This window comes from Dasypus novemcinctus, chromosome 28 (genome assembly GCF_030445035.2).
Source record: "Dasypus novemcinctus isolate mDasNov1 chromosome 28, mDasNov1.1.hap2, whole genome shotgun sequence".
Classification (NCBI taxonomy): Eukaryota; Metazoa; Chordata; class Mammalia; order Cingulata; family Dasypodidae; genus Dasypus; species Dasypus novemcinctus.
Genome location: NC_080700.1, coordinates 34,576,679 through 34,590,714, shown reverse-complemented (window position 1 = coordinate 34,590,714; position 14,036 = coordinate 34,576,679). Strand labels below are relative to the sequence as shown.

Sequence of the window (14,036 nt, the reverse complement as noted above, 5' to 3'; positions counted from 1 at the left end):
GCAGTTGAGGAAACTGAGATTCAAAGTCTAGGTAAAATAGTGCATCAGTGGTAAACTGGGATTTGAAATGTTATCATCTACTGGGAGCCTATTTCTATTTTCATTAAATGTAATCACCATTCATATTACATAAAGAAGTCCAAAGACAAACAGATATAGATATCTCCTTCCTGTCACTTAGGCTTCAGATCTATGTTACCTACTTCCTCAAAGAGCCTGTCCCTGGTCACCTAGCCACCTATTTTATTTTCTTGATGTTCTTATCACTATCTAAAATTACTTTCTTTGTTTACTTGCTAACTGTCCATCTCCCCACACTTAAGTAAAAGCTCCACAAGAGTCGAAGAAGACCGTGTTTGTTTTGTACCCACAATCTGTCGACTGCCTATTAAAGAGCTTGGCATATAATGAGTGCTCAATAAATATATATGTTGAACAAATCAATAAGTATGTACCTTCTAAATAAACCCAGTTCCTTTAATGGGTCCCTCATTTTAATCATGCTCTTCTGAATATATGCTCATTTGTCAATATCCTAGAGGTGCTACAAAAGTATAGCAATTTTAATAGGAAAAAAAATAGGTTTCTATATTTGTTCTGATAATCACTATCAAGGTGAACTTGGGCATTTAATTCTCTGAAACTGTCTCTGGAGGGATCAAATGGTTGCAATATCATCTACCTTATGAACTGAACAGGATTATGAGAAACAATGCAATGCAATTAAAGAAATATTTGTACATGGCATGAAAATGTAGGATGTTCCTTGCAGCATTGTCCATAACAGCAAATTATGACAGAGACCTAGATGCTCATCAATGGGGGATTAAGTAATTCATAGTACATCTACAGAACATATGACTAAGCAGATGTTAAAAAGAATGAGACAGTTCTATCTAAATATATTGACATAGGGTAGTGAACTTGGCCCAGTGGTTAGGGCGTCCGTCTACCACATGGGAGGTCCGTGGTTCAAACGCCGGGCCTCCTTGACCCATGTGGAGCTGGCCTACATGCAGTGCTGATGCATACAAGGAGTGCCGTGCCACGCAGGGCCATCCCCCGCATAGGGGAGCCCCACGTGCAAGGAGTGCGCCCTGTAAGGATGGGCAAAAGTGCAACCTGCCCAGGATTCAATCCTGTGGACCTCCAATGTGGGAGAGGGGTACCCTGTCCCTTGTGCCACATCAGTTCCTGGTTTCTGTCGTGTTTTGCCTTGACTCTTCCCTGTGTCTCTTCTTTTGTTGAGTCACCATCTTGCTGCATCGCTCCATGCGTGGGCCTGGCTTGCCAGGTGGGCCTAGCACACCTTTACCAGGAGGCCCCAGGGATCAACCCAGGTCCTCCCATATGGCGACACAGGCCCAATCGCTTGAGCCACATCCGCTTCTCTCTAGGAATTCTTGCAATATCTCATATAATTTGGGTTTCAACACCAAGTTAACCATCATTTTGTTATTATTGTTGTTATTTTGCATTTCTAAATCATTCTCCTTGATAGAGAAGAAAAGAAGCATAGTTTTGCTTCTCTCTGTCAAGGTACAGCATTTGCCCCCATGGCCCTAATGTAGGGCATGGCCAATATAGGTTGTCCAAAATTATTTGTTGAACTAAGAAATACAGGGAATTTATCCCCTTTTTATATTCTTTAGAAATATATCATTGTTTTCTCCTAATTATGACAAGATACACCCTTACTGAAAAATTCAAATATTATAAAAATATTTAAAGTAGAAATCCCTCATAATTCAATTCACTTCCCTTCTCAAAAGAATTCCTATAGGAGGCTGAATAGCCCCCCAAAAGATATTACCTCCTAATCCTGAAAGTATTATCTTATTTGGAAAAAGGGTCTTTGCAGATATGATTAAGTTAAGGATGCTGAGATGGGGAAATGATTATCCTGGGTTATCCAGGTGGGCCCTAAATGCAATCAAAAGCATCTTACAAGAGAGGAGAAGTGAGATACACAGAAGAGAAGGGGAATGTGACCGTGGAAGCAGAGACTGGAGTGCAGTGGCCACAAGCCAAGGAATGCTGCAGGTACCAGAAGCTGGACGAGGCAAGGAACAGACTCTCCCCAGGCCTCCAGAGGGAGAGCAGCCCTGATGACAGCTTGGTTTTGGGCCAGTGATACTGATTTTGGACTTCTGGCATCCAGAACTGTGAGAGAATAATTTTTTGTTGTTTTAAATGACCCAGTTTGTGGTAACTTGTTACATACAGCAACCACAGGAAAGTAATATTATCACTATAATAGTTTGATCATAGATTTTTTTAACCTAATATTCCAATATTTATTACTGTTAACTAAATAGGATAATACACAAAATTTGACATCTCATTCTTTTCATAGTCATGGGAATTTACAAGAGGATGTAGTGTTGCCCAAAGTTATCTGACCAAAGAACTATTTTTCCTCCCCCCAGAGCATTTCATGAGATTCATGTTCTATGGAACAAACTTTAGAAATTGCTGGACCAGAAAGGTTCCATTCTAGTCCTATATTCTCTAACTCTTTACTCTGACAATGTAATTTTGAACATTATTAACATCCAAGTGAATGCACAATGGCCAGAGAAATGACTAAGTTCTAGTATGAGTGTGATAATGTGTTTTAGTTTTATACAAATGAAATACTCTATCCTTATGGCTTACATCTACACATGGAAATATTTATGAATAAAATATGATGTCTGGAATGTATTTCAAAATAATTTGGTGTAGGGGTGGAATGGATGGGATATAGATGAGGCAGAAGTGGCCATAAGTTGATGACTGTTGTAGCTGGTTGGCGGGTACATGGGAATTCACTGCATGATTCTCTTTACTTTTATTGATACTAGAAGTTTTCTAAAACAGAAAGTTAAAAAAAAGAAAAAAAGAAAATGACTAGTATTCTGGGCCTTGGAATGGCTCTGCTACAAATTATTCCTGTTCAAATACAAAATACATTAAAATCACAGATTTCTTTAACAAAACCAGTACTTCCATGAAACAATAATATTTCAACATTACCTTTTCAGGGGGAAATACCAAACATTACATTTAAACAGTCATTTCAATTTTAAGATGAATTTCTGATTTTATCATGTTCAAAAAGGGGCAATATGATGTATCTTTATCCAACTACTTGTAATAAATGCACTGTGGTAAAGATGACATTCACATACTCCCTACATTTCCCAGATTAGTTTCAGCCAAAGCCCTGGAGAAATGACATGTGTCAATTCTGGGCTGAGGCAGTTAAAAGCATGTGCTTCTCTACCTCTCTTTCTCTTCTAATGTTTTGGCAACCTTGGTCACCTTTTGAGATGGATGCATTAAAATATAAAGGGAACATGTATCCTCCTCCCATGCCACCACCCGACTTTATATGAGCAAGTCCACTCCCCACCACCCCACACACTGAACTTTATGTAAACCAGAAAGAAATCTCTTTTGTGTTAAGCTATTGGTATTTTGGGATTTTTCTGTTAATGTAAAAATGGCCTAATATTATTATGGAAAAAAACAAAGACCATCCAAATGAGAACAAGCAGACGGTATTTATTCAGTTTGCTATAGCAAGGCAGTCAGCCTCTCCATCACTGGCACATGGGCGAGACTCGAAGGCAGGCAGGGGGGATGAGAAGGCTTTATGGGGGAAAAAAGGGAAGGCTTCAGGTATGCTCTGATTGGTAGTTATTGGCATGGGGAAACTGAAGCCAAGTTAACTAGAAGTGGGGTATCCTATGTAATTGTTTTGGAGAGCATATTTGGTTTTCTCTGGTTAGTCCTGGGTTGGAAGCAGGTGCAAAAATTAGGGAAGCTAACTACTAAGTCCCGACTCTTTTGGGTCATCTGGCTTCCCAGACTGGTTGCTGCAGAGATTGTAACTGTTTCTAGATCCCAAACAGATATAGGAACAGGAGACTTTGAACAAAAATGCCCACCGAAAGTAGTGGACTAAAGGATCTCAGTGGCAAAAATCAGGTTAAGGGTATAGCCTTCCCATTCAAACCTAATAGCCTCAGGTGAAGAAAGAGGATTGGAAGCTCTCAACTTTTTAGATGAGGTTTCTAATAGATATGAACTTCGGTTGTTACTCATAGGAGGAACAATCAGATCAAAAAGTATTCTAGCTTTGAGGAAACTTGTTTTAACCTTAAGCTCAGACTAAAAAGTCTTTGACTATTCAAGTATTAAAACCCTTGGGGGGAAGTGGATGGGTTGGACTGACTGGGCTCCCATTTACCATATGGGAGGTCTCTGGGTTCAGTTTCTGGGGCCTGCTGGTAAAGGCAAGCTGGCCTGCGCAGATGCAAAAAAGAGACAGAGGAAAGACAATGGAGACAAAACAAACCAGGGAGCTGAGGTGACTCAAGCAATTAAGCACCTCTCTTCTACGACAGAATGTCCCAGGATCAGTTCCTGGTGCCTCATAAAGAGAAAAAGAGAAGACAAGCAGACACAGAAGAATGGACAGCAAATTGGCACAGAGAGCAGACAGCGAGTGCAAACAGTGGGAGGGAGAGGGATAAATAATTGTTTTTAAAAAAACCACAAAACCCTTGGGCCACCAAGTTCCAAGTAAGCTAGTTGAGAAAGAATTGTAATTTCCAAAGACGGAATATTACCACAATGCTCATACTTCACATGTAGCCAAGGAAGACAATGGAAAGAACCTCCCAGAGGTTCTTGGAGGGTCATGGAGAATAACAGACGACTAATCAAGGAGTCTCCCCCTACCTCCAGGGCTGTTGGATGCTTTCGTGAAATCTGTCTGGAGAAAACAAGAATTACTGTAGATCAGCAATTGCTGTTTATCTCCCATTCTTCCCCCTTTTCTAATAAGAATGCTTATAGTCCTCCTACCTTTTTTCTACCATTGTATACAGTGGTGACAGGGGGTGTGAGAAGTGGGGGGGGGGGGGGTAGAAAAGGGAGAGGGAGAAAGAGAAGAAGGGAGATAGGAGGGGAGGAGAAGATCGAAAGAGACAGAGACGAGAGAGAGAGGGGGAGAGAACTTCACAGTCTCTGTACCACCAGAAGCCACATCTGGAACGGATGGTTAATTCTTAGAAATAAGGAACACAGAATCTATGAATTTAGATGCTACACTTACACTGCTTAGGACCCAAAATGCTAGCAAAATAATAACAATATTATGAACATGTTTCCATGACAACTCACACCGAATTTCCTTGATATGGTTATAGATGAATTATGTTCCCCACAAAGACATGAGAAAAATCTTACCCCCTTGTCCTGTGGATGTGAACCCATTTGTAAACAGGCTCTTTGAAGACACTGTGCTTAAGGTGAGGCCAAACTGAATTAGGGTAGGCCTAATCCAACATGACTGGAGTCCTTATAAACATAGGAAATTTAGACACAGAAGTAGAAGAAAAATGGAGAAAGAGCTGGCCATGTGACAGAGGCAGAGGTTGAGTCACGGCCAGCCAACAAGCCACCAACAGAATACTACAGACTTTAGAGAAAGCATGATCCTGCCAACACCCTAATTTTGGACTTGTAGTCTCCAAAACTGTGAGACAATAAATTCTTGTTGTTTACGCCAACCAGTCTACGGTATTTGTTTTATCAGCTCTGGTAAACTAAAACACATGCTTTTCCACAATATTCCTGAAACTGAATGTGTCTTAAAACCAATAGTAAGAAAAATTTGTGCAGCAGAGCAGTATCTTCAATAAATGGTGCTGGACGAACTGGATATCCATAACCAATCTATGAATGGATAAACAAAATGTGCTGTGTATCTATACATACACACAAATGGATTATTCAGCTGTAAGAAGAAATGAAATCTTGATGCATGCAACAACATGGATGAACCTTGAGGACATTATGATGAGTGAAACAAGTTAGACATAAAAGGACAAATATGGTACGATCTCACTAATATGAACTAAATGTAATGAGCAAATTCATGGAGTTAATATCTAGAATATAGGCTGCCAGAAGATAGAATGAGAGTAGAGAATGGAGAACTGATGCTTAATTGGTGCAGAATTTGTAATCAGGTTGATTGTAAATGTTTGGAAATGGATAGCGGTGATGGCAGCACATTATAGTGAGTGTAATTAACAGCACTGAAATGTGGGTGTGATTGTGAAAGGGAAAGTTTAGGTCATGTATGTCACTAGAAGGAAAACTAAAAATCCTCAGGGAAAGGATGCAGCTCAAGTGGTTAAGAGCCTGTGTCCCATGTCGAAGTCCTGGGTTCAATCTCTAGTACCTATCCCCCCCACCCCCCAAAAAAATCCTTGTGATTAAATACACCTTGAGGATTTTCCTTAAGATAAATTCCCAGAAGTGGAACTGCAGGGGTCAAAGAAAACGCATATTAAAATTCTGATACTTGTTGTCAAACTTGTCAAATTGCCTTCCAGAAAAGCATACTAATTTACAACCCCTCCAACAAGATACGGCATTATAAAAAATTATTAATCTTTGCTAATATGAAATGGAGAAATTAAGTTAAATTACATTACATTTGTAAAAGAGCTTACCTCTTTAACCCAGTTACTATGGACTGTATGAACATTCATACATGTCCTAATGAACAGTTCTGGTCATGTCACTTCCCTACTCCAGAACCTTTCATGCCTCCTTTAATTTACTGATTAGAGTAAGAGTTCTGGTATCAAACTGAATAGATATGAATCCCAGCTCTAATACTTACATGCTATGTGACTTTGGCCAAGCTGTGCCTCAGTTCCTTCATCCTTAAATGTAGATCCTATTTCATAGGACTGTTACGAGCATTAAATAAGTTTAATACATGTCAAATGTTTATAACACGTATCTGGCTCAATGTTAAGTTATTATCTTTTTTTTTTTTTAGGAGATACCAGGGATTGAACCTGGGACCTTGTACATGCCAAGTAGGTGCTTAATCACTGAGTTATACCCACTCCCCAGTTATTATCTTATCTCTTTCCGACCTTATCTCCTTCTCTTTCTGGACATGATCCTTATACCTAACCTAACCGAATTACTTGCTGTCAGCTAATATATCTTCTGCTTTTCCAACTATACCTTGTGCTTTTCTATTTTTATATCTTTACTCATTCTTTCATTCTTCTTGGAAGAGCCCCTGCCATATTTCTTTTTTTTTTTTTGAAGATTTATTTATTTCTCCCCCCTCCCCAGTTGTCTGTTCTCTTTGTCTATTTGCTGTGTTTTCTTTGTCCGCTTCTGTTGTTGTCAGCGGCACAGGAATCTGTGTTTCTTTTTGTTGTCGTCTTGCTGTGTCAGCTCTCTGTTTGTGTGGCATCATTCCTGGGCAGGCTGCACTTTCTTTCGCGCTGGGCGGCTCTCCTTATGGAGCGCACTCCTTGCGCGGGGGACACCCCTGCATGGCAGGGCACTCCTTGTGCGCATCAGCACTGTGCATGGGGCAGCTGCACACGGGTCAAGGAGGCCCGGGGTTTGAACCGCGGACCTCCCATGTGGTAGACAGACGTCCTAACCACTGGGCCAAGTCCACCTCCCATATTTCTTTTATAGAAATGACACCCAGGGAGCGGATTGGCTCAAGTAGTTCAGTGTCTGCTTCCCAAAGGGGAAGTCTTGGATTTGGTTCTGGTGACTCATAAAAACACAAAAACAAGCAAAACAAATGAAAAAACCAACTCAGGGGAATAGATGTGATTCAGTGGTTGACTGCTGGCTTCCCACCTGAGGTCCCAAGTTCAATCCCCGGCCCAAGGTACCTCGAAAAATAATAATAATAAAATAAAAAGAAATTATACCCAATCCTCAAGACCTCATTCAAATGCCTCCTTCACTAAAGCTTTCACTGAAATCTCTGCTGTTATCCATCTCTGAATTTCAAATACACTTTGCATGAGTCCAAGTAAATCTGACCATTTTTTTGCCCTATCCATGTTGTCATACTTTTCCAACTAGATCACAGATTCACTAAGCAAAGGGTATACTGGAGATCATATTTTTACAGATGAGGACAAGGATCCAGAAAAGGTAAAGTGGCCAGCCCAAGGTCATGGAGCCCGCTGTACTCTACATATGAACTGCACATATTCTGGTCCAGCCTAGGGTTCTTTCCATTCCATATTTCTTGAGCTTCCAAAGGGCAAGATCTTGACTCATACATTCTTAGAAGGGGCATTTGAATTGGTTAGACTGAATAGACTTAAAATCTCCATTTCCTCGAAAGCTCATACTTCCATCAAAAATGCAAATGTCAGTAAAAGCAAACAAGTACTGTTGAGTATCTTGCCAATGCTCAGGAATAGAACCAGGACCACTACATAATAAGACTTCCAAGTGTTACCTTGGGTTGTACTAGGATTATAAAAACATGGCCTGCCTCGATTCTTTGAATATATTGGTTATGAGAATATCAAAAGTACTATGCACTGTACCTTTTTTTTAGCAGCAAGGGTCTTCATAGTCATAGTTGTTTGAATCTGTGCAATACTGACAACATTTTCTCCAATTCACTTTCTAAGAATTAACTGTCTGATCATGCTGAAAAATGACTGCCATGTCTATTGGACAAAAATGTCTAATTTTGTGATCTACAAAATGCCCCACTGACCTAAATAGAACAGAATGCTGACTAAGTAACCAGAGTTTTGACTATTCCAAGCTTATTCAGAACAACAAGGTAAAACTAGCATTACAAATATAAAAATACTTAACCTATTGGTTGGAATTCAGATATCATACAAAAGATGTCAGCAGTTATTTTTTTAATTTGCTTTTGGAGAATGACAAGGCACATTCAACCAACATGCAGGACTGGAAAGAATGTTTCTTCCCCTGCAATACGCATGATCTAGTTTCTAAAGGAACACAACGCTACATGTTTTACTGTTAAATCAGTCAAATTGTTACCCTGTCTTTGGGAATCAATGAGCCCATTTTACCTGTCAATTCATTAAAGGAAAGAAATAACCTGAGCTAAAACAACTACAAATGCAGGTACCTTAGTACACAACATTTATTCCAATTATAATGCCCTACCTTTCTCCTGGAGGAAATTAAACATTCTTAATCTTCAATAAACTAATCCGTGAAAGCCTGACAAGCTTTATGATCCGGGGCATTCAGATTCATTTCCCAAGCTTATTTGTGTGTGTGAGAGCCTATACTTCTTACTAGATTTATAAATTAACTTCAAGACGATAACAAATATTTCAAAAGTCATGAAAACATAAAAGAGTAGACAAACATTAAACTTTATTCCCTTAGAAAAGGTCTTCCGAGCGGAGAAGTCAGAGTAGAGGGTTTAAATCAGTGCCTGAGAGTCGTCCTTGGAACTACCAGCTCCTTTTGAAACGGAAATGTTCTCTGAATTGTCATTTCTCCATGGTCTGTATTCACAGACACACCTCCCTTCCAAAAAACTCCTCCAGCTCGCCCACCCCTTTCTGCTAGGAACAGCACCCGAAAATCCGGCGACGGTTGTGCGCGAGGCCGGGTCCCTCTGGGCTCTTTCTCTGTGTTCCCCCGGAACCACCTTTCGCGTTCCTTCCATCCTGGGCACTGCGGGCACCCGGGACTCGGGCGAGGGGGTGGGCGGAAGGGATGCGCAGGGGACAGTGGGCGCGTGGCCGCCAGCACCGCGGGCTCTGCCCAGGCCTAGTGGCTCCTCCCTGGCCCAACGCCTGGGGCTCTCCCTGCAGGCCGGGCGCGGCTCCCCGGGGCAGGGCTCGGTCCCGGGGATGGCCCACGGCGGGTTCGGCCCGCACGGGCCGCTTCGGCCGCCCGCCCGGCCGGGCCAGTCCCCGGACCCAGGCCTGCGAGGAGGGCGTGGGCCGGCGGCCACAGCCCCGCCGCCTCGCGCCGGGGAGGCGAGCGAGCCGCGGCCGCTCCGCCCGCCCCAGACCTACCTGCAGGGGAGAGCGGGGCTCCTGGGCAGCGGCCGCGGGCCCGAGGAGGGCGCCGAGGCTGCCGGAGCGCGTCTCAGGGCGCCCCGAGGGTCCTGGCGGGCGGAGAGAGGTGCGTGGCGCCCCGGGCCGCCGCGGCCCGACGCGGGGTCGCGGGCACCTGGCTCTCCCCTCAGCACCAGGCCGCTACCGCCGCCACAGCCGCCGCCATTTTGCCTTCCACTCCGTGTCGCCGCCGCCGCCGGTTTCCCGGATGTGGGCATTTCCCGGCGTCGCTTGCGCGGCCCAGGACTGGGGGCTTCTGCCTGGAGGGCTGCTTGGGGACCCGGGAACCGGTCTTCAGGTCCCCGAGAGCCCGGCTCGGCCCCTAGGAGCCCGGGCCCTCTGAATCTGGACGCCTGATCCCGGCCACCATCCCCCAGTGCCGGTCCTGGATCCCGGGCCCGCACCTCCCTGCTGCGTGTCAGCTTGGCCCGCGCCGCGCCTTCCTTTCACGGTGCGGATGTCACTCGCCCCCGTTACGTGTCTCGCCCCTGTCCAAGCGCACTCCTTTTTATTTCGCTTTCTCTCTTTTGTCAGTTGAGCTTTTTCCGTGGACCGGTCTTCAGGAGCTGAAGAAGGAAAACAATGAATTGCCTTCTGAAACCTCGCTGTGGACGTCAGGAGTCAGGATTTCTGAAGGCTTTCATTTGATTTATCACACTTTCCCTTCGTAGAGGTGCCAGGAGCTTCAAGAATATGTGCTCTCTGAATTAGCCAAACAATACCTTCCTAGATCAGAACAGAATAACAGATTTTAAGGTCTTTTATATGTCAACAGTTTGGGTAGAAAAGGAGGTCATATTGCCATAATTGGAAGGAGAGTGACGTTGTGAGACGTTTTATTCCCTGTTAAGTTGAATCGAAAGTTTGGAATAGGATCAGTGGGTGTCTCAGGCTACCGTGACGAATACAAAATCCGTTGGCTTAACAAAGGATTTATTGGCTCACGGTTTGAAAGGCTTGAAGTCTAAAATCAAGGCATGGGTGAGACCATGCTTTCTTTCCCCAGATTCTGTAGTGTTCTCTTGCTAGCTTGCCACAATCCTTCAAGTTCCTGGGCTTGATTTCTGCCTCCTGTCACTTGGTGATCTCTCTCTGTGGCTGCCCTTCGGGTTTCTTCTGCGGCCCAGCTGCTGGCTCCTCTGTAAACTTCTCTGCCTTCTCTGTATATAAGGCTTCCAGTAATATGGATTAAGGCCCACCCTGCTTCAGTTCCTTACACTTTAAGGTGATGAAGCCGGCTAGTAAAATGGGGAATCAATAAATGGATCTGGAACCTGGCAGAGTCCACGTGGACATCAATGACCCCAAGATGTCTGCTGGAAGACCCTCCCCAAGAATCCTCCAGAAGCCAGGAGAAGCCCCAGATAGTCCCCAGAGGACTTTATCATTGGGTCCTTGCTGGGACTTGATGGGTGGGGTAATCAATCAAAACAGCAAACAGCTGGGACTCCTCCTAAGCCATTGGCAAAGGAGTGGAATAATTAACAGTTCAAAAAGCAGAGGATATGACCAGAAGTAGGTCACTTAACAGTGGTCTGAATGTGCTGTCTCTCACCTGTGGACCCCTGTTCCTGCCCTGTGAGCACCGTTCTTGCCATTGTTCCTCTGCCATGTGGCCACGCAAGTAAAACCTGGGCATTTATAATCTATAATGGGGAATTGTAGTCTGTAAATCAGCCCACTTGATCACTTTTCAACCCTTTCTTCTCTACCTGGGACCCATGATGTGCTGTTTTCTCCCATTTCTCATCCCTCCCTACCTGAATAAATTACTGGACTAACTCACCTGGCGTGCTCTTGACATTCATTTCTGTAGCATAGTCAAGAACCTAGACAAAATCTGGTAACAATAACATCTTCAAAAGGTTCTGTTTATAATAGGTTCACACCCCCAAGAATGTGAATTAAGATGAAGAACATAGGGAAATGGACTTGGCCCAGTGGTGAGGGCGTCCGTCTACCACATGGGAGGTCCACGGTTCAAACCCCGGGCCTCCTTGACCCATGTGGAGCTGGCCCATGCACCGCGCTAATGCGCGCAAGGAGTGCCCTGCCATGCAGGGGTGTCCCCCGTGTAGGGGAGCCCCACGCACAAGGAGTGTGCCCCGTAAGGAGAGCCGCCCAGCGCCAAAGAAAATGCAGCCTGCCCGGGAATGGTGCCGCACACACAGAGAGCTGACACAACAAGATGACGCAACAAAAAGAAACACAGATTCCTGTCCCATGCCGCTGACAACAACAGAAGCGGACAAAGAAACAAGACGCAGCAAACAGACACAGAGAACAGACAACTGGGATTGGGGCGGGGGGGGGGGGGGAGAGAAATAAATAAATATTAAAAAAATAAAGATGAAGAACATGTCTGTTGTTGGGGCACACAATTCAATCTACTACACTGGGTTTGTGATATTTGAAAGCACTGCCCACCTTTTGTGAAGAGTGCTTTTTCAATTCCTCTAGAAAATACATGCAGTTAGCATTTTCAGATATTTCCTTGCATCATTTTTCTACTAGACACTATTAATTCTACTAATAGAATTAACATATGGCCCAGCAATCCCACTTCTTGGTATATACCCTTAAAAATCTGAAAGCAGGGACTTGGACAGAAACTTATACGCTAATACAACATTATTTACAATAGCCAAAAGATGGGTGAGACTATCAACAAATTAATGGATAAAATGTGGTATATACATACAATGGATTAGTCAGCTGTAAAAAGGAATGAAGGTCTAATATGTGCTAGAACATGGATGAACTCTGAAGACACCACATTCAGTGAAATAAGCCAAACACGAAAAGACAAATATTATATGCTCTCACATACATCAAATTCCTAGAAGAAGCAAATTTCAGAGTAGGTTATAGATTACCAAGGGGCGGGGAAGGAAAGAGAGAGTTATTGCTTAATGAACGCAGAGTTTCTGTTTCACGTGATGAAAAAGTTGGGGTAATAGATATTGATGATGGTAGCACAATAGTGTGAATGTAATGAATACTACTCAATTACACACTTGAAAGTGAATAAAATGGGAAATTTTGAGTTTATGTATAGTATTAGAATAAAAAAGTCCAGATACACAATCCTGGACAAGATAAGAAGGTGTGTGAACATATTAGTTCATATAATTCATATAATTTTAGAGGTAAAAAGAATCTTAAAAGTTATTCAGCCTTCTGGTTGAGGAGAAAAGACCTAGGGCTGCTAAGTGACCCACTTCTGGTCATATCCTCTACCTTTTACAAATGCTTTTCTTCTGGAAAGTAGATATTCAGCCAAGGATCTTTGGAACTTTATCTTTCATTTTAACAGATTTTTCTTACTTGGATTTCTAGTTTCAATAGCCAGTATATAATTTAACATCAGAAAAAGGAATCTTGAATTTCTTTTAATGTTGTATTGTAATAACATCCATACAATTAATAATTTCCCATTTTAACTTCAAGTGTGCAATTAAGTAGCATTACTTATATTCACAATATTGGCTACCATCATTCATATACATCTGTAAGAGCCTACTGCCCCCAGAATCTTGTCACCTCTGTCACCATGCTAAGAAACCTTTTCACTTAAGCTCCTCAATTCCCTCTCTACCTAAAGGAGAGCATCTTCATAAACAATTGTCTTGGGGGAAATTTCTAGAAAATTCAAGGAGCTTGGGGAATTGCTCTGTGTGGGATTATGAGAAGATTTATTCCTGTGAAGTAGGGGGAAAGAGAAGACCATGGAAAGGAGAGAAGGACTAACTGACAAGATGAAAAGCAGTTGGAACTGGGTGGAGTGAAAGATTAGGAAATGCTTACAATGGCTGCTGGGTGCCTTAAGAATGACACCACCTGCCATGCATTTGGAAGTCTTTCTTTTGTTGTCGTAGAAAACCTTTGCCCTGGCTTTCCCCAAATCTTCAGCCTACTAAACTCGAAAGTGCTTAATGGGAGAGGGGTTTCTAGGTTTTACTTTGTCATTAGCAACAGGTATAGAAGCCAAATTTCTTGCTTGGATGGCTGTAGCAAGAAGACGCAGCCACATCTAAGAAGTCTGGAGACCAATATGGTGCTGAGCATAACAATCCTCCCTCTTGCAGTTTGATATTATTGATGAATTCCAAAAAGAAATATTGGATT

The 14,036-nt window shown here is 43.0% G+C and overlaps 1 protein-coding gene across 1 annotated transcript in view; it reads right to left on the bottom strand.

Annotated features, from left to right (window-relative positions):
• Window positions 1-10,448, bottom strand: part of LATS1 (large tumor suppressor kinase 1) — a 43,989-nt gene extending 33,541 nt beyond the window's left edge. Inside the window, exon 1 of the mRNA XM_004450825.5 lies at window positions 9,867-10,448. The gene's annotated coding sequence lies outside the window, so the exon portion shown is untranslated. The remainder of the gene's footprint in view (window positions 1-9,866) is intronic.
• Between the last annotated feature and the right edge of the window lie 3,588 nt (window positions 10,449-14,036).